The sequence below is a fragment of the Lynx canadensis genome, chromosome E3 (assembly GCF_007474595.2).
Source record: "Lynx canadensis isolate LIC74 chromosome E3, mLynCan4.pri.v2, whole genome shotgun sequence".
Classification (NCBI taxonomy): domain Eukaryota; kingdom Metazoa; phylum Chordata; class Mammalia; order Carnivora; family Felidae; genus Lynx; species Lynx canadensis.
This window is the reverse complement of record NC_044318.1, coordinates 13,042,736-13,064,009: the sequence shown is the minus strand read 5'-3', so window position 1 is coordinate 13,064,009 and position 21,274 is coordinate 13,042,736. Positions and strand designations below refer to the sequence as shown.

Below are 21,274 nucleotides of genomic sequence, written 5' to 3'. Positions count from 1 at the left end.
GCCCCTCCGCCCGCTCCCATCGGCGGCGCCCGCGAGGGGCCGGGCGCGGGACCCGCGGGCCGGCTGCGGAGCGGACGAGGCGGCACCGGCGACCGCGGGGGACCGCGGGGGCTGCGGGCCCTGCCCGGCCCGCCCGGCGCTTCCCCTCGCGGGCCGGCCTCCCAGCCGGCGCCCCACGCGGCCCGGGCGGCCGTGGAGCACGTACCCAGAAGGGTCGGAGCCATCGGCGCTGCAGAAGCCCCGGAGCGCCATGCGGCGGGCGGGCGGGCGGGCGGACGGGCCCGGCTGCTGGCGGCTGCTGCTGGCGGCGGCGGCGGCGGCAAGAGGGCGGAGGCGGCGGCGGAGCGGGCCCGGGGCCGCAACGCCGCCTGGTTGGCCGGCGCGTCACGGGGATGCGGCGCCCCGCCCCGCCCCGCCCCTGCGCCCGGCTCGCCTCCAGCCGCGGGGCCGGCGGGTTACGCTGCGCCCCTCGGCGCCCACCCCGGCGGGGGCCCGGGCGGGGTGTGTCCTCCAGGAGCTGCGGGGACCCCTGCGGCCGGACCTTGCGACCCGTTTTCCAATCCCGCGGTGGCGACGGCGACAGCAACGGTAATAGTATCGCCAGGAGAAAACAGGTACTGAGCCCTCCGCCAGCCAGGACAGTGCCAAACGGCTTAGCTGTATCCTCATTGGATCCTTACTAGGAGCCCAGAGGTTGAGTGACTTCTCCAGGGTCACCGGGTCAGCCCCGCCAGCTGAGTCCAGAGCTGATACAGAGGACAGAGACAGTAGGAGGTGGATACGCTCATCGGTCTACCCTTCACAGATGGTGAAACTGAGGCCCAGAGAGGTGAAGTGACTTGTCCAAGGTCACACAGCTGCCAACGGCACAAGTGGGATCTGAACCCATGACCCATCTGCGCCAGAGGGGTCATGGCGGTAAGACTCCAGTCTCCATCCCAAACCGTTGTCACCCCCCACATAGGTAGAAAGCACCTTGCCATTTTCTCCATCATCTTTAGCAGCACTCAAATAACCAGGTTTTTGATCCTCTTAGAGGTAAACTGAGGCCTGGAGACATATCTTCCTCAACTCAGGTGGGGGTTACATGGGGCAAACCCATGTTAAGTTGAAAATATCCTATGTTGAAAATGCATTTAGGGGGCACCTGGGTGGTTCAGTCCGTTAAGTGGCCAACTTTGGCTCTTGTCATGATGTTCGGGTCATGATCTTGGCTTCATGAGTTCGAGCCCCACATTGGGCTCTCTGCTGTCAGAGCAGAGCCCGCTTTGGATCCTCTCTCTCCCTCTCTCTGCCCTCCCCTGCTTGTACTCTCTCTCTCTTTCTCTCTCTCTCTCAAAATTAAATAAACATTAAAAAAAAAAAGAAAATGCATTTAGTATATCTAAGATACAGAACATCACAGCTTAGCCTAGCCCACCTTAAATGTACTAAGACACATACATTAGCCTACAGCTGGGCAAAATCAGATCTAACACAAAGCCTACTTTGTAATAAAGTGTTGAATATGTCCCGTAATTTGTTGAATATTGTACTGAAACTGAAAAACAGAATGGTTGTTAAGCAATTTTAACTGCTCTTGATTATGTGACCAACTGGGAGCTACAGCTTGCTGCATGGTGAGAAAGTATCATAGGGCATATCGCTAGCCTGGGACAAGATCCAAATTGAAAATTCCAAGTCCAGTTTCTACAGAATGCATATAGCTTTCACCCCATCGTGAAATCAAAAAATTGTAAGTCAAGCCATCATTTAAGTCTGGAACCACCTGTAGTGATAATTAACAGGCATTCACAGTCATGGGACTTCCTAAAGGCATGTTCTTAGCAATGAACATGAATTAACTTAAATGCTCACAACAACCCCATGAAGTTAGTATTATTATCATGATCCCCATTTTGTGGTTGAGGAAACTGAGCCCCAGAGAGGCAGAGTGATTTGTCAGGGATTACGGAGGCAGTAGGGCTACAAACCACTCTTTGAACTCAGGCAGACCGGGAAGGAAGGAATCTGTAACGCTGACCATTTTGCCATATTGCCTCAGCACTGTTTAATGTACAGGTAGTTAGTGACAGAGGAGCTGGGACTGGGGCCTGAGTGTCTAAGCTTTCACTGTGACACCAGCAATGCCTTTCCTTCCTTCTCTCCCTCTTAATCCTTTGCCTGATGTATAGTTTCCATTACACACACACACACGCACACACACACACACACACACACACACACACACACACCCCAGCTGCACCAAATAAAACAGGAATGGTGATTGAATGTGAGACACCCCCCCCACCCCCACCCCTGCCAAGGACTTAGGGAGATAGGATTGGTTTCTGTGATTTTTTTATTGGCCGAGGCTCCCCTCAGGGTGAGTTTTTAAGGGATAATTTCTTTCAAGTGATAATGCTCCTTGGCTGGTTGCTTTGAGATTTATACATCTAACGAATACTTATTGAGCATCTATTATACGCCAGGGCTTGCTAGGAACAAGAGAAAGTTGCTGTTCCTATGCAGTTCGCAGTCTTAGGGTTGGGTTTTTTGTTGTTGTTGTTGTTGTTGTTGTTGTTTGATTTTTTTAAGTTATCTTTAAACCCAACATGGGGCTCGAATTCATGACCCCAAGATCAAGAGTCAGATGCTCTACTCACTGAGTCTCAGAGTGCCCCCAAAGTGTTGGGGTTTTTTAAAGTATTTTTTGGGGCGCCTGGGTGGCGCAGTCGGTTAAGCGTCCGACTTCAGCCAGGTCACGATCTTGCGGTCTGTGAGTTCGAGCCCCGCGTCGGGCTCTGGGCTGATGGCTCAGAGCCTGGAGCCTGTTTCCCATTCTGTGTCTCCCTCTCTCTCTGCCCCTCCCCCGTTCATGCTCTGTCTCTCTCTGTCCCAAAAATAAAATAAACGTTGAAAAAAAAAAATTTTTAAAAAAAAAAAAAAAATAAAGTATTTTTATGGTAGGAGGGCAGGTTAATTAAATAATCACATAAAGCAAAGGCTATTTACAGCTTTGGTAGAAGCTGGGAAGAAAAAGTGGAAGAGGGCCAACGAGGGCCCCGGCCTGCTGGCAGTGGAGGTCAAGGAAGGCTTCTGGGGGGAAGGAGTTTATGCACTGAGATGCAAGCGATGAGTCCAGTCTTGGGCCTGGATTGTGTTCCAGGCTGCAGAAAACAGCTTACGGAAAAGCCATGAAACAGGACAGAGCAGGCCGTCAGTAGAACTAGAAGATGGTCTGGGTGGCAGGAATCCAGAGAGTGAAGCAGATGGGACCCATCTGGGCAAGACAGATCAGAAGGCTTGCAGGATCTTTTTGGTCAACGGGGGGGGGGGGTTCAGCTTGGCCCTAAGAGCAACGGGGAGCCACTGTTGGTTTCAAGTGGGGCAAAACGGACATTTTCCATTTTCGTATGAACGTTTTGTTCATTAATTCTTTCAACAAATATTGATTAAGCAAACATATGAAAGGGTTCTTAACATCATCAGGGAAATGCAAAAAAAAAAACCCAAAAACAAGAAACAAAACAAACAAACCCAAACCCAGCCATTACAATTTACCAGAGTGACAGAAATGAAAATACCAAGCTTCAGCAAAGATACGGAAGTAAAACTCCTCTGTTAGCGGGATGGACGTTGGTTCAACCACTTTGGAAAGCTGCTAGATAATTTCTGCTGAAGCTAAACATAGGATTACACAGGGGCACAGCAACTCCACTGCTTTCTGGGAGATGGGAGTGCTTATGTTCACTGAAAAACATCTATAAAAAATGTTCATAAGAGCTTTGTTCAAAAAGCCCAAAACTAGATGTCACTGAGTGGCCCATCCGTAGTCAAAAGGGTGAATGAATTGTGCCCTATGCACACAATAGATCACTACACAGCCAAAAAAAAAAAAAAAAAAAAAAAAAAAAAAAGAATCAGACTGCTGGGGTGCCTGGGTGGCTCAGTTGGTTAAGCGTCTGACTCTTCTTTTCGGCTGGGGTCATGATCTCCCAGTTCATGGGTTCGAGCCCCGAACTCTCTCTCCCTGATTCTCTCTCTCTCTCCCTCTCTCTCCGCCCCTCCCTGGCTTTCTCTCTTTCTCAAAATAAATAAATAAACTTCAAAAATCTTAAAAATTAGAAAAGAATCAAACTGCTAATACATATAACAGAAAGAATGGAATCTCACCAAACGCAGGAAGGAGCAGAAAAAGCTAGGCACAAAAGAGTACATTTGTTCACAACACCGTTTATAGGAGGATCAAACACAGTCACCGCTAATAGATTTTAAATGTTTTTCTTTAAATGTTTATTTTTATTTTTGAGAGAGCATGAGCAGGGGAGGGGCAGAGAGAGAGGGGGACAGAGACTCTGAAGCAGGCTCTGTGCTGATGGCAGGAAGCCTGATGGGGGGCTCGAACCCACGAACCGTGAGATCATGGCCTAAGCCGAAGTCAGACACGCAACTGACTGAGCCACCCAGGCGCCCCACAACTAATAGATTTTGATTAGAGTCAGAATAATGGTTACGTGTGAAGGGGGTATTGATTAGGAAGGGATACAAGAGAAACTCCTCAGTAGCTGGTAAAGTTCTATAACTGGATCTGGTGGTAGTTCCATGGTTTACACATACACATTTTAAAATTCACTGAGCTAGATGCTCAGGGTGGTTGTACTTTGCTCTAGAAAAGTTACACCTAATGCAGAAACGTTAAATAGAGAATGAATAAATGCTAAGTATGAGTAATAAATAACGAGCATACCATTTTCCAGGAATAGGCAAGGTAATGAGCAAGGTCCCATAGCTGGGATGTGGCAAAGACAAGGCCCAGCCCTGCTCTGACCTGCTAAGCCCTCCCCGTGCTTCTCCCGCAGCCATAGACCCGAAGGCCTTCCCTTCTCTTCTCTGTCCCCTTCCTCCCCATCTTCAGCCCTTGTACAATTAAGAAACACCCTAGACCAAGAGGCTCTGGGCCCTGAGCCAAACCCACCCAGTGGACAGCCTACAAAATAAAGGATGATGAAAATGCAGGATGGAGATTTCAAGCACCAGCCCCTCTGCTAGTACGTGATTCAGTGAATCCAGCCGACAAGAATGCCCAAGAGATCCTTTTTAGTTCTCCCTGAATCCTAGCACCCTGTTCCTGTCGGTTTATTTTATAGTACTGGTCACTATTTGCAACCATTTAATTGCTCATTTGCTCCACAGAGGCCTCCCCAGCCACACTGGAAGGTACCAGCCATTGCTGTCGCTCTCGGGGACTGCTACACCAGCCTCCTTCCTGGTGTCCTGTGCCTGCCCCTTCCCACTACCATCAGCAGCCAGAGGGGTCCTGTTAAAAGCAAGGCACCTACACACCGCCCCCCTACCCCCCCCGCACAGAACCTGCAATGGCCTCCCCACCATGCTTAGTCCACAACCCGACCAGATACCATCCAGCAATTCCATTTCTGGGTCGGCACCCACAAGAATTGAACGCAGGGACCCAAACAGATATTTGCACCCTAAGTTGATAGCATCATTATTCCGGAGAGCCAAGCAATGGAAGCCATCCAAGTGTCTGCCCACTGATGAATAAAGCAAATGTGGCCTCTGCATACGATGGAAAATGACTCAGCCTTAAAAACGAAAGAAATGTTGACACAGGCTACAAACTCTGAGCCTTGAAGATGCTGTGCTAAATGAGATAAGGCAGTCAAAGAAGGGCCGATATGGTGTGAGTTCTCAGAGTATTCAAATTCGTGGGGAAAGAGTAGAATGGTGGTTGGCAGGGGCTGTGGGGAGGGAGAAGTGGGGAGTTCGTGTTTAATGGATGTGAACTTGGAGTTCTGCAAGAGGAGAGCACGCTGGGGATGGACGTGGTAAGATCTGCCCAACAGTGTGGACGTGCTTCATGCCACAGAAACGTCCCCTTAAAAAATGCTTAAGATGCTTGGGGTCACCTGGGTGGCTCAGGTCATGATCTGCAGGTTCGTGAGTTCCAGCCCCATGTTGGGCTCTGTGCTGACAGCTCAGAGCCTGGAGCCTGCTTCGGATTCTGTGTCTCCCTGTCTCTCTGCCCCTCGCGCACTCACTCTCTGTCTCTCTCTCAAAAATAAATAAGTATTTTGTTGTGTGTATTTTGCCACAATAAAAGAAATTAGAATAAAAGAAGCAAAATAGAGCAGTTAAAAAAAAATCCTACGAGGCGGCCCCGTGTGACCAAGCCCCTGGCCATCTCCAACGTCATCTTATACCTCTTTGTCCTCAGTCCCTGTTCAGCAGGCACACGGAGGGCTTTCTGTCTCTCAAACACGCCAAGCTCATTCTCACCTCCTGCCTTCAACTCCTGCTAAGCCCTCTGCCTGGAGCCTTCTTCCCCCAGATCTTCAAGTGGCCCTTGCTTCCCCTCAGGGCTCCCAGAGGCTTTCCCTAATTGACTTACGCTGAGTAACCCCACTCCCTCTAACTCACCACCTGCTTTATTTTCATGCTAGCATTTAACACTACCTGAAAACGCTTAATTGGCTCTTCTCTCCTCCTAGATGAAAAACATGCCCTTGTCTTCCTTCACGAACTCACTCAACAAGTATTTATGGAGCATCAGGCAGTGTCCTGGCCAGGAGCCAGCAAACAACCACCAGCCCTTTGTTTTTGCAAATGAAGTCTTATTGGAGCGCAGTCCCATACGTTTCTTTATGCCTGTTTTTATGGCTACTGTATCCCTACAACCTCAGAGCTGAGTAGTTCCAACAGAGACGGTCAGATTTGGGAACCAAAAAATCCTGCTGGGTCCTCAGAGGCCAGATCAGGTAGGGCCTCCCAGACCACCACAGGGCACATGGCTTATTCTTGGAGTGAGGCGGGAAGTCATGGGAGGGAACCGAGCAGAAAAGCAGTGTAACTTGAGTTAAGTTTTTTGGTTTGTTTTTAAGTCTATGTGTTTTGAGAGAGCGAGCAGGGGAGGGGCAGAGAGAGAATCCCAAACAGTCTCCGCATTGTCAGCGCAGAGCCCGATGCAGGGCTTGAACTCACGAACCGTGAGATCATGACTTGAGCCAAAATCAAGATTTGGGACGCTTAACTGACTGAGCCACCCAGGCGCCCCTTGAATTAGGTTTTAACAGGTCACTCTGGCTGCTGGATGGAGAATAGACCGTGGGCTTGGCAGTGGGAGGGGCAGCAGAAGCAGGGTATGATAAGATCAAAGCAAAACAGGGTTATGACTAAAAGGGCTAATATCAGCCTTGACTGCAAAGTGGACCCAGGGTAGTGAAGTGACCGGACTATTGTGCTCAGAAAGCCCTTATCTGCAGCTCTGTACCTGTGTTGGAAATCAAGGTAACTTCTCCCATCTTCTAGGAGAGAGACAGGTGCTTCCTTGGTAGTGATATCATTTCAGACTGCAGATTTTCTATAATTTTAGAAAGCAAAATTCTCAGTGAGTAAGAAAGGGGCAGTCAATCAAAGAAGGAGGTGACTTTGGTGCCTTACAGGTACGGAGTATCCTTGGGAGAAATCTCGTTTCCTGTTAGCTTTGCAATTAGTGTTGTTGTGTCTGTTATCCCAGCCTGAAGAATGGCCAGGCTGAGTGTTTCCTCTCTTGGTCTGAATCTAATTTCTGCTTACTCACAATTAAGGATCATTTACTGCATTTCCTTGTCCTGAGCCTTAAGTGTCTTTTAATGGACAGTCCCCCATTTTTTTTTAAACTTTTTTTTTTTTAATTTATTTTTGGGACAGAGAGAGACAGAGCATGAACGGGAGGGGCAGAGAGAGAGGGAGACACAGAATCGGAAACAGGCTCCAGGCTCCGAGCCATCAGCCCAGAGCCCGACGCAGGGCTCGAACTCGCGGACCGCGAGATCGTGACCTGACTGAAGTCGGACGCTTAACCGACTGCGCCACCCAGGCGCCCCTACCCCATTTTTTTTTTAAATAACATCATCTTGCTGAAGAGAATGAGCCAGTTATACCAAATGTCCCACATCCCGGATTTCTTTTGTTTCTTCGTTGGTGTGGTTGAATTTGTTCCTCTGTCTCTTATGTATTTTGTGAACTTTAGATCTGAAAGTTTCATTGGATTCAGGTTAATAAAGACGCTTTCTGAAGAGGATGCTGCTGACAAGGACAGTGTTAAGAGGATCTGTTTTCCACATAGACCTTCCACCCGGCTCTCTCCTAGATATTCAAGCAAGAGAAATGAAAATGGATGTCAACACAAAGACTTGTACTTGGAGGGGCATTATTCATAATGTCCCCAAACTGGATATTTGGGACGAGCCAAATATCAACAGGTGAACGGGAAACAATTTGCAATACATCCATATGGCGATTACCGCTCAGCAATGAAAAGGAGCTACACCTTAGATCCGTCTCAGAATCACCGTGCTGAGTAAAAGAAACCAGATGCGAAGGGCCACCTGCTGTATACGGTGACTGAAAGCAGACCACTAACTGCCTGGAACCTGGGAAAGGAGGAATTGACTGGAAGGTTGCAGCAGGAGGGAACATTCCAGAATGATGGACATTTCCTCCCTATATCTCGAATATGGTGGGGATGATACAGGCATATATGTCAGAACTCATCACAGTGGCTACTTTAAATGGGTGTGTTGTATTGCATTCAATTATATCCCGGTGGGGTTTCGAGCAAAAGAGAATCTGTGTAGATCTCTGCTTCTGTGTGTTCTCTCTCCTAAAACCCATATGCCTGTGAAAGTGCCCGAGGTCCAAGGTGTTCCCTCCTTTACAGTTGTCCTTCCTCCACTGCACAGAAGTAAGGCAATCCTTGTCACTCTTGTCAGGACCTACTGAGGATGTAGTCGTTCTCCAGTATAAAAACCTGGATGCCAGACAAAAGCATCATGTGAAATCACCGTGTGTGGCTAAGGAAAGAGAATGACCCCAGAGACCAGCCAACACATCCTTTTGCAGTTCTGATGGTTTCCTCTCTCCCTCCAATCTCCATGGAGGAGGCATGGCTTGTTGGGTGATAGATGACTACAAATAATTTCTGATAATGAGTGACAATGTGATATGTGGCAAATTACACAGGAGTTTCAACATGTGTGACCTTGAGTCACTTAGCAATGACAAAATTTCCATTCCAGTCCCCTGTTTCTGTGAAAACATTTCTCAGTATTTACTACAGTAAAAACAAAACATTGGAATAACACTTATCCTAAAACTCTGTCTCATTCCAGCCATGAGGAATACGTATCCACAGGTAGATGAACCTGAAACACACACACACACACACACACACACGCACGCACGCACGCACACACACACACACACACACACCACCAGCCCCATTCATCTCATTAAAAGCCTCATTTAGGGGACACCTGGGTGGCTCAGTTGGTTAAGCAAACAACTTAGGCTCAGGTCATGATCTCACGGTTCTTGAATTCGAGCCCCATGTCGGGCTCTGAGCTGTCAGCATAGAGCCTGCTTCGGATTCTGTGTCTCCCTCTCTCTCTGGCCTTCCCCCACTCGTACTCTGTCTCTTTCTCTCTGTCTCTCTCTTTCTCCCCAAAATAAATTAAAAAAAATTTTTTTGAAGCTCCATTTAGAATGAAACATTTTATATGTTGTACATCTGAAACTAGTATCACACTGTATGTTAACTAACTAGAATTTAAATAAAAACATTTAGGGGCGCCTGGGTGGCTCAGTCGGTCAAGCGGCCGACTTCGGCTCAGGTCATGATCTCGCGGTCCGTGAGTTCGAGCCCCGCATCGGGCTCTGTGCTGACAGCTCAGAGCCTGGAGCCTGTTTCGGATTCTGTGTCTCCCTCTCTCTGACCCTCCCCCCATTCATGCTCTGTCTCTCTGTCTCAAAATAAATAATAAACGTTAAAAAATAAATAAATAAAAGTGAGTTCCCAAGATCACTTCTTAAAAAATAAATAAATAAATAAATAAAAACATTTAAAAAAAAACAAATATATGTAAATATATGACAATTACCTTTTTTTCAGTATATGTGCTCCTAAAGAGAGCAGTAGATAACAATTACTGATCATAATGTGGTATATTTATGCTGTTTTGATCAATTACATTCAAATAATAATTGTAGTGATAAGTCAGAGAAAAATGGTAACACAGCCTTAAGAACACAGGACAGTCTTCAAAATTAGACCCTGGGGAAACAGGACTTAAAAAAAATAAATATAACTTCACGAAGGCATTTTTGTTGCAGAGAAGTATGATAAAGTGACTAATAAAAAAAAACTTTTAAGTATATTATATTAAGGTAGAAATCTGTAGGGCAAGTAGAATGGAAATACAAGTTAAAGGAGCAAAAAAGAAAAAGAGTGAAATAAAATTTCCAACTGTTAAGAGCCTGTTCTTGTATTTTTTTTCCTACATAATTTCCATTTATTTTCATGATCTTTGTGATTAGGCTCATGGAGTTTTGGGGGGTTTTGTTTAGTTTTTACTTCATAATAGTAAACAACTCTGCAATCCAGCAGACTTGGAGGAAGGTAGGAAAATATGGAACCCATAGGACTTCAGGGGGAGCACAAAGATGACAAGATTTTGAGCAAATGGGGCTGAGGGGGCGAAGCTTTGCTGAGCTACAGAGGAATCTCTGGTAATCACGATAAAACACAAGTCAAATACTGGGTGCCTGCCCTGGATGGTTCCGTCATCAAGCTTCCAACTCTTGGTTTTGCCTCCAGTCATAATCTCCCGGTTTATGAGTTCGAGCCCCACATTGGGCTTTGCACTGAAAGCTTGGAGCCTGCTTGGGATTTCTCTCTCCCTTTCTTTCTGCCCCTCTCTGGCTCTCTCTCTCTCTCTCTTTTTCTCTCTCTCAAAAATAAGTAAATAAACATTACAGTAAAATTTTTAAAACTTAAAAAAAAAACTGCAAGACAAATTTATTAGATTTGTCCACAGTCCACAATGGTGATCTTCTTCCTGGTCTTGCCATTCCCGGACTCGAAGCAATCCATGGCTTCTGCAATATTCCTGCCCTTTTTCACCTCGCCAGCGACCACACGCTTGCCATCCAACTACTCAGTGTTGGCGGTGGGAATGAAAAACGGGGAACCGCTTGTATTGGGTCCAGCATCTGCCATGGACAGGATGCCAGGACCCACGTGCTTCAGGATGAAATTCTCATCATCAGATCTCTCATACACGGATTTTGCCAATGCCGACGTGGCGTGGACCGTCACCGCATGCCGTGGGGTGCCAGGCGCATTCATCCCGGAATCGTCCTGAGAAAGCAGGAATTTGATAACCAAATCCTGTCTCTCCTGCTCAGAGCAGGAAAGTTTTCTGCTTGCTGGCTTGGGAACTTCGTCTGCAAACAGCTCCACGGAGATGAGGCCCAAGGGCTGGCCGTCCACGGCAGGGGTGACCGTGGCTGGGTGGTGCAGGCGGCTCCAGGGTGGCGGCTTCTGCTCAGAGATTTTGTTTTTTAAAGAGTGATGGCAGGTGTATTTAAAAATGTGCAGTAAAAGTTATAGCCTAACATATGAATATGATAATTGGGAAATTAGGCTGCCACTATTTAAACTTATGATACACAAATTGTAGATTCAACTTGGAAATGTGCAAGGGGAGGGGCGCCCGGGTGGCGCAGTCGGTTGGGCGTCCGCATTCGGCTCGGGTCATGATCTCACGGCTGGTGGGTTCGAGCCCCACGTCAGGCTCTCTGCTGGGAGCCTGCAGCCTGCTTCGGATTCTGTGTCTCCCTCTCTCTCTACACCTCCCCCACTCGCTCTCTGTCTCAAAGGTAAATAAACATTAAAAGAAAAAAAGAAATGTGCAAGGAGAACATGGTTCTTAGAAGTTCTTTTAGGAGAGGGGCGCCTGGGTGGCTCAGTCAGTTAAGCGTCTGGCTCTTGATTTCGGCTCAGGCGATCAGCCCCGGTGTCCAGGCTTTGCACTGACAGTGTGGAGCCTCCTTGGGATTCTCTCTCTCTCTCTCTCTCTCTCTCTCCTCTTCTCTCTCTCTCAAAATAAATAAATAGACATTTGAAAAGAGACGATCATAAGGAACAGAAAATGCGTTTAGAGTACTGTACCACATTTATAGAAAAAAGTCTGCATGTAAGTGGACCTCCACGGTTCAGACCTGTGTTATTCAAGGGTCACCTGTAAACAGTTGTTTACAGAAAGTTCCTTGGGTTGGGAGGGGGAGGGTTGAGTGTTGAGGCCAGAGGGGCAGATGAATTGGCCAAGGTAAATCTCACAGGATATTTGAGCTGAGACCTGAATGAAAAGGGTGTCAGCAACCAGAAAATCTGGGGAAGAGTGCTTCACACTTAGGAAACAGCAAGTATGAAGGTCCTGTGGCAGGAACAAGCTTAGTATGTTCCAAGAACGAAAAGAAGAGGTTTGTGGCTGGAGTAGAGTGTCCCAAGGGGAGTGGTGAAAAGCTAGGCTGGGAACTTGCAGACTGTACTAGAGAGTCTGAATTTTATTCTCAAGACGGTAGGAATCCCTTAGAGCAGAGTTTTTCAACCTCCACCCTATTGACATTTGGTCCAGATAAGTCTTTGTTGTGCGGGGCTGTCCGGAGCAGTGCAGGATGTTTGGAAGCATCCCTGTCCTCTACTCATTGAATGCTAGTAGCAGCCTACCCCACTCCTAGTTGTGATGACCAAAAATGTCTCCAGACATTGCCAGTTACTCCTCTGGGGGGATATATCCCTAGAAAGGCACATTACCCTGCCACCAGAAATGGTGATGCTGGTTTACGCCCGATGAACGGACAGGAAAACACTCCTGACCCCAGCGAGACACGGCACAGTGAACACATTTTACCTCTGCTCCCTCTCGTAACCTCTCTGAAACGACCATCAAGGGACAAGAAAGGTTTCGATTGATGAGGACAAGGAGAACAGGAGACGAAACAACCTGAGATGAGGAATGGGCACACGATGCTAGCAGATGGAAAAAAAGTGGTGAGCCAGTGAGCGAACTACAGGCATGGAGGCCGGCAAGAACTAAGCTAATCCCTACCCTAGAGGCCAGACGAGTCTGAGAAACAGTTACACGTGGAGGCTGAGACCTGAAGGGCTGCATGGAAGTCAGCACAAGGAAAGGCTGGATTCCTCCCGCCCCACAGAGCAGGTGACATCTTCCCCAGCCACAGCATAAGACAGAAGGTATTAGCGAGCCTGTATGTGGGAAGGGGCAGGGCGTGGGAAAGAGTGGGTGGTAGAACTCAAGACAGAAGGATTCAGGGAGAGTGTACCTGGGAAAGCGGGGGGAGCCCCAAGCCCCCACCCCCATTCTGCTCCCATGATGAGGACAGGCAGGCCAAGACCTCTGAAAAGTCAAGATTGGCTAAGTCATGCTGCGGTAACAAAAAACACCTGAAACCCAGTAGTTCGAAACAACTAAGGTCCATTACTTTTGCTCAAGCTTCGTGTCCTTGTGGGCTATATTTACTCAGTCTGTTAGCGCAGTCGTGGTCTCACAGGTGGATGATCACCACGCCAAAGGGAAAAGAGGGGTTCAGAGGGTCCCACAGTGGTCATTAAATGCTCTAGCTTGAAGCGACACATACCATTTTTTAGATGAAATTCACAGAGTGTAAAATTCACCGTTTATTGATTTTGATTTTTATTTTTTTAGAGAGAGAGAGCATGTGAACGGGGAGGAGGAACAGTGGGGCAGAGGGAAGGAAAGAATCTTAAGCGGGCCCCATGCTCAGCACAGAGCTGGACATGGGACTCTATCCCACGACCCTAGGATCGTGACCTGAGCCAAAATCAAGCACTGGACACTCTACCAACTGAGCCACCCGAGCGCCCCCCAAATGCACCATTTAAAAATGAACACTTTGGGGCACCTGGGTGGCTCAGTTAAGTGTCCAATTCAGCTCTGGTCGTGATCTCACAGTTCGGGGGGTCGAGCCCCACATCCAGACTCTGCACTGACCGCTCAGAGCCTGGAGCCTGCTTCGGATTCTGTGTCTCCCTCTCTCTCTGCCCCGCCCCTGCTCATGCTCTGTCCTCTCTCTTTCAAAAATAAATAAACAGTAAAATAGGGGCGCCTGGGTGGCTCAGTCGGTTGAGCGGCCGACTTCGGCTCAGGTCATGATCTCACGGTCTGTGAGTTCGAGCCCCACGTCGGGCTCTGTGCTGACAGCTCAGAGCCTGGAGCCTGTTTCAGATTCTGTGTCTCCCTCTCTCTGACCCTCCCCCGTTCATGCTCTGTCTCTCTCTGTCTCAGAAATAAATAAACATTAAAAAAAAAAATTAAAAAAAAAAACAGTAAAATAAATTTTTTAATTAAAAAAATGCACAATTCTTGGGGCACCTGGCTGGCTCAGTCAGAAGAGCACGTGACTCTCGATCTTGGGGGTATGAGTTCAAGTCCCACATTGGGTGCAGAGATTACTTAAAATGTTTAAATCTTAAAAAACAAAACAGAACAAACGATTTGCTGGTATTCAGTACTTTCACAATATTCTGTAATCATCACCCTCTTTAGTTCGAAACACTGCGATCACCCGAGAAAGAATCCCGTGCCCATAAACGGTTGTTCCCCAGGCCCCTCCCCACCCGGCCTCCAGCAGACATCCATTTACAGCATTATATCTCTGGATTGACCCGTTCCCGATCTTTTACAGATATTAACCCTCATTACTTGTGGATTTCATATTTCTGAATTTGCCTACTGTCTAAAATTTATTTGTCATCTCACAATCAATACTTGCGGCTGCTTTCACAGTCATTCACGGAAATGTACAGAGTAGCAAAAAATTTGAGTTGCTTAACACGCATGTTCCCAACTGAGGTCAAACAATGCAGTGGTCCTTTTCCTTCAGCTCTCACACTCTAAACAAGTATCCTTCTTGTGGTATATTTGGTGCCATGTATTTTGCATTTTTATTGGCGCTTTTTGTCGGTGATTTCACTGTTTGAAATGGTCCAGAGGTGCCTGGATGGCTCAGTCGTTTAAGCTTCTGACTCTTGGTTTCTGGTCGGGTCATGATCTCATGGTTTCTGAGAGGGAGTCCCACGTTGGGCTCTGTGCCGACAGCGCAGAACCTGCTTGGGATTCTCTCTCTCCCTCTCTCTCTTTCTCTGCCCCTCCATTGCTCACGCACATGCACTCTCTATCTCCCAAAATAAATAAATAAACTTTTATTTATTTTTATTTTTTTAAAGAGATAAGCTCTAATTTTTGTTTTATGTTTATTCATTTTTGAAAGACAGAGAGAGAGCACAAGCAGGGATGGGCGTAGAGAGAGGGGGATACAGAATCTGAAGCAGGCTCTAGGCTCTGAGCTATCAGCACAGAGCCCGACACAGGGCTCGAACCCACAAACTGCGAGATCAGGACCTGAGCTGAAGTCAGACGCTCAACTGACTGAGCCACCCAGACACCCCAGTAAATAAACTTTTAAACAAACAAACAAATAAATAAAAATGGTCTCAAGCATAGTGCTGGAGTGCTGTCTCCTGTGCTATGAAAGTATGTGGGTTAGATAAGCTTTGTTCAAGCATGGGTTATTATCTACTGGCTGTGACTTCAATGTTAATGAGTTAAAAATATATATACAATATGATTTCTTTTTTTTTTAAGTTTATTTACTTATTTTGAGAGAGAGAGAAAGAGAGAGAGCAAGAGCACAAGCAGGAGAGGGGCAGAGAGAGAGGGAGACAGAATCCCAACCAGTCTCTGAGCTGTCAGCTCAGAGCCCACTGTGGGGCTTGAACCCAGGAACTGTGAGATTTATGACCTGAGCCAAAATCGAGAGTCTGACGCTTAACCGACTCAGCCACCCAGGCATCCCTCAATGTGATTTCCTTTTTTAAAAAAAATGTTTATTTATTTCTTAGAGAAAGAGACAGAACGTGAGCAGGGAAAGAGCAGAGAGAGAGGGGAGACACAGAATCGGAAGAAGGCTCCAGGCCCCCAGCTGTCAGCACATAGCCCAGTGCAGGGCTTGAACTCACAAACTGCAAGATCATGACCTGAGCCAAAGTCAGATGCTTAACCGACTGAGCCACCCATGTGCCCCAATATGATTTCTTTAAAAAGAAACACACAGAAATCAAGGGGTTATGTATTCATTAGTTCATAAACATGTTGTGGCCAGAGGCTCACATTTCCCCTAGGAACTGTATTTCCCCTAGGAACAACAGCTCAGTACCTGCTAATTCAGTGTAATGCTTTGTTGAGCATTACTACCATGGATATTGAGGATCAACTATAAATGGAATCATATACTCTGTGACCTTTGTTCTGGCTCCTTTCACTTAGCATAATGTTTTTGATGTCGTCCATGTCATAACATGTGTCAGAACTTCATCATTTCAATGGCTTGGGTGATACTCCATTGTGCGTACACACCATGTTTTGTTCGACGGTTCATTAGCTGACGGACATCTGTACTGTCTCCATCTTTCAGCTCTTGCGAACAGTGCTGCTATCAACATGGGTGTCCATGCATATTTGTGTGAGTACCTGTTTTTAGAATTTTAGGTAGCTACCTAGGAGTGGAATTGCTGGGTCATGGGTAACTCTGTGTTTTAAGTTTTTGAGGAATCAATGTTTTCAACAGCAGCTGAACCATTTTACATTCCTACTAGCAATGTATGAGGGTTTCAGTTTCATCCCACCCTCACCAACACTTGTTATTTTCTGTTGGATTGTTTGTTTTCATTGTAGGTAACCTCCTGGGTGTATGTGCATTTCCTTGATGACTAATGATGTGGAGCATTTTGTTATGTACTGGCTGACCATTTGCATATCTTCTTTGGAGTGTCTATTCTAAGTCTGTTGCCCATGTTTTCATTGGGTTGTCTGCTTTTTTGTCATTGGGTTAAGTGTTCTGCATATATTCTGGATGCTAGGTCTTTATCAGACATATGGTTTGCAAATATTTTTTCCCATTTGTTGGTTGTCTTTTCATTTTCTAGATAATGTCCTTTAATGCACAGAAGTTTTTAATTTGTGAAAGTCCAATTTTTCTATTTTTTTGTTGTTGCCTGGGCTTTTGGTGTCCTAAGAGTCCATCAGCAAATCCATGATCATGAGGATTCACCTCAATGTTTTCTGAGAGTGTTATAGTTTCAGCTCTTATATTTAGATCACTGATCCATTTTGAATTAATTTTTGTTTATGGCGTGAGAGTAGGGGTCCAAATTCACTCTTTTGCACACACATATCTGGTTGTCCCAGGACCATTCATTGAAAATGACTGTTCTTTCCCTCAACGATTGATGTTGGCACCTTTGTAAAAACATTACTTGGCCATTGGTTAGAACTATTCATGCAGTCCAGGCCAACTTCACGGGTTCAGATGTGATTGAAAGGAGGGAGACAAAAAAATACTTGGTAAATAAAACCAATAACTACCACAACCTTCATGGAGGAAATTGCAGAATTCTTCTCCAGGAAACTGAGTGGTTGGAGAGGAAGATCTAAAGATACTGACATTTGATAAACTCTCCAATGATAAGCCTGTATCCCTCACATCTCCCTACAATGGAACCGACCTGGTCTATAAACCTCTCTTCACTGCAGACCTTTCCAGAAGCTTTTTGTGTCTCACTCTAAAACATGAACAGGCAGCCAAAGAGTCCAGACATCTGAGAAAAGCTGTTATTATGAAAGACAAATCCAAAACAATTAGCAAAAAGGGATTTGGAGAAACAATGAGGGTAATCAAGTTCCAAAAAGCTACTGTAAACATCGTAGAGAGATAACAGATGATATATCATACCTAAAACATGAACAAGATATCTTTCAAAAGGAACATTCAGGGAACAACAACAACAAAAAAAAAGGCTCTGAGAAAGAAGAAATCAAAAAGTGAAAAAATATTCAGTGAAACAAGGGGAAGAAAAAACTGAGGACATCTTCCAGAGAGAAGAGAAAAGAGGACATTAGAAGCTCACAACAGAAGGCCTAACATCTAAAGAATCACAATTTCTCAAAAATAAAACTGAAAAACAAAGGAGAGAAATTTATCAAAGAAATAATATGAAGGAAAACTTTTCAGAGCTGAGGGACATGATCATGTTTTGTAGATGTGACTGGAGTCGCATGAACGTGAACTCATGACTTCCGTAACTTACCTCAGAATATTTCATCAAACCACAACGAGATACCACACTGTATGTTCTGGAATGGCTGTAATAGAAAAGGCAGCATCAAAAATGGACGCGGTTTCCGGTTTCTCTTCCTTCTCCTCAACAACATCATGTCTAGCTAGCTCTTTTGTCCCCCAACCTGCTGGCGTTGCTGATACCACAGCAACTTGAGGTCCACCATCCAATAAAGACACAGCAACTGTCTACTGAATTCTCCACCAGCTCCCACGATCGTGAAGATTTAATTCTCAAAACAGACCCCTTATTATGAGTAGTAAGGACTCACACCGATTCTGCTTCCCCAGTCAAACCCTAATTGATGTAGGTTGGTACTGATTACCAGGGAAAGGTGGCCACGTACGTATTCATTAACACTACTGCGAATGTAGGACATCTCTGAAAGGCCTTACGAGCCCCTGGGAGCCACAGGATATTTGGAGGGAGGGGTTTGGAGGTCAGGGGGTAGAAAGACCTACTGGTTGTATATTTGTCTGTTTGCATTTTTTTCGCTTTGTGCACGTATACATGTTCAAACACACGCTCAGGGTAGATATAACATGCATATGGAAAAAGTGCGTATATATGTAGACTGTATAGTGGTATCTCATTGTGGTCTAATTTGCATTTGTAAGCCTTGATTACAAGGACTCATTTCTAGGTTATTGGCCATATGGATTTCTTACTATTGCCAAGGTCCGTTAAAGTGTTTTGCCATTTTTCTACCAATTGTCTGTCTTTTTCCTCAGAGGCTGAAGGATTCTCTGGTCTGGGGACAAGTTCTTTGTCATTTATGTATATGGCAAATATCTTCAACTCCCCTGTGGGTTTTCTCCTAACCTTTTTTTGAAGAAGTTTCTTTCGAGCAAGAGTTTACTAAATTCAGTCAGTTGAATTTATTAACCTATTTCCTTATTGCTAGTGATCTCTGTGTTTTATTTAAGTCTTATGGTAAGTCTTGATATCCAATAAAGCAAATCTTTCACTTTGGTTTCCCCCCCAACCAAGAGTATCTCGCGATTTTTGCCTCTTTCCATTCCCGTGTAAGTTTTGGAATCAGATTGTCAAGTTCTGGAGAAAAAAAAAAAAAAAAGCTGAACTTTTGATCGGGGTTGCATTTGATCCATAATCATTATCAGGGAGAATTAACACCTTTAAATCTTGAATCTCCTAATCAATTAACATGGTATATAACTCTTCATTGATTTTGGTCTTCTTTAATGTCTCTCAAAAATTTTTTTCTACAGTATTTCAAAGAGGTTTAGTACCTCTTCTGTGAGACTAAACTTTTTAAAGTTTATTTATTTATTTTGAGAGAGAGAGAGAGACAGAGAGAGTAAGCAGGGGACGGGCAGAGAGTGGAGGAGAGAGAGAATCCCAAGAAGGCCTCATGATGTGGGGCTAGAACTCACGAACTACGAGATCATGACCTGGGCTGAAACCAAGAGTTGGATGCTTAACCGACTAAGCCACCCAGGTGCCCCTGGATCTTTTTCTTAGGTACTCATTGGGTATAGGAGGGAGTCTTGCTTTTAACTCTTTTGAATTGTGTGAATTTTTTTTTTTACCATATGCATATATTTTCAAATAGAATTTTTGATCATCATTTATTAAGTTGTGCTATGCTAAGCATTTTATATACTATACCTGTTTTCCTCTTCTTCTCCCAGGAACCAGAGCCCATGTACTCATCCAGTGACAGAAGGCAGAGCGCCTAAGCCATGATACTTACTTTTAGGGCCCCGTGAAAAATAGTTTAACTATTTAGAATCAAAAGAAAATGATAAATAGGGCCCTGCCTTTATTTTATTTGTCTTTATGCCAACACAATCATAAAATATCGTGTTAGATTGCTTTTTATGCAGGAAAGCAGCCCAACTGGTAACCCTACCAGGTGGGTACTATTGTTATAAAAATATTCCAAGGGAGGAAGCTCCCTTGGCCAAGTCAGACAGCTGGGAAGTGTGGGAACAGGGACTTGAACCCAGGCCTGGAGGCCCCTCAAGCTCATTCTTGGCCACCAAGCTCAAGGACGTCTGATCAAGCATGTTCATACCGAGGGGATGAGTCTGGTTGGAGTCAGGGAGGTTACTCCAGGAGGAGAAGAGTTAGAAGAGATTTTACACAGTCTCCAAATATCTTAAGGGCTGCCATGTGGAAAAGGACTAGCCTTGTTTGAATTGTTCCCAAGAACGGAGCTAGGGTAGGTGTGGTGGGGTTTCAGAGAAGTAGATTTTGATCCAGTGATACAATGAACTTACTGGAACTAACATGACCACTGGCAGTGGCAATTTCTCCTGAGGACCGTAGATACGGAGTCTGACCCCAGCCGCTGACAAGAGGAGAATTCAAAATAAGGCTCTGTTGGAGAGGCTTGCTGCCTTGGGAGGAGATTTGGATGAGAGCAAGGTGAACTTTTATGTCCCTTGGACCTGAAGAGTCTACAGCTGTAAACTTGACCAGTTCATCAGTATAAGGAGGTGGGACCCCCCCCACCAGTAGCCCCAGTTTGCCCAATCCTTACTGAGCCCTCTCATACACCATGGGTGGGAGCCTAAATGGATGGTCTCTTTGGAAGAGCTGTTCACAGTATCTGTCAATATTTAGACTCTTGGTACTTTGACTTAGCAATTCTGTACGGAAGAATCTGTTCACAGTATAAACACGCAGATATGCACAGACATGTGCCCAGGGGTGTTCGCCACAGTATGTTTATAATTGCAAAAGTTTGGCAACAACTTAAGTGCCCATCGGGGGACTGGTTAAGTGGATGATGATATAGGATTGATATATTGTGAGTGATATCCCCACCTTTGAGGATGTGGCCCTGGGGGAGTGTGGGGGAGCGTCAGACAATTAACAAACATATGTAATAACTTAAATCATATAGCACGTTAGAGGGTGGTGAGGCTGCTTTGGGAACTTGGGAATGTGGGGTGCGGGTGGAGGCAGGATGCAATTTCCAGGAGGGTGGCTGGGGTAGGTTCACTGGGAAGGTAAGGACTCGAAACCTCAGGGGAACCTGCCCCTTCCGGTCATTCTTTTTATAATTTTTTTTGAAGCTAAAAAAAAATTTTTTTTAAGTAGGCTCCACACCCAACGTGGGGCTTGAACTCACAACCCAGAGATCAAGAGCCGATGCTCCACTGAGTCAGCCAGGTGCCTCCTTCCTTCATTGGAAGGGGGAATTTGCAGGGATAACACCTTTGGTGGGTCTGGCAACCAGCAGGCCTTGCGAGGACTGTTGTTCAC

The 21,274-nt window shown here is 45.9% G+C and overlaps 1 long non-coding RNA gene across 1 annotated transcript; it reads left to right on the top strand.

Annotated features, from left to right (window-relative positions):
• The first annotated feature begins 434 nt into the window (after positions 1–434).
• LOC115504139 lies at positions 435–14,021 on the top strand. The gene is made up of 3 exons (XR_004343049.1): positions 435–614; positions 5,176–5,922; positions 13,985–14,021. It is a non-coding gene; the product is annotated as an uncharacterized LOC115504139 (long non-coding RNA).
• The last annotated feature ends 7,253 nt before the right edge of the window (positions 14,022–21,274 follow it).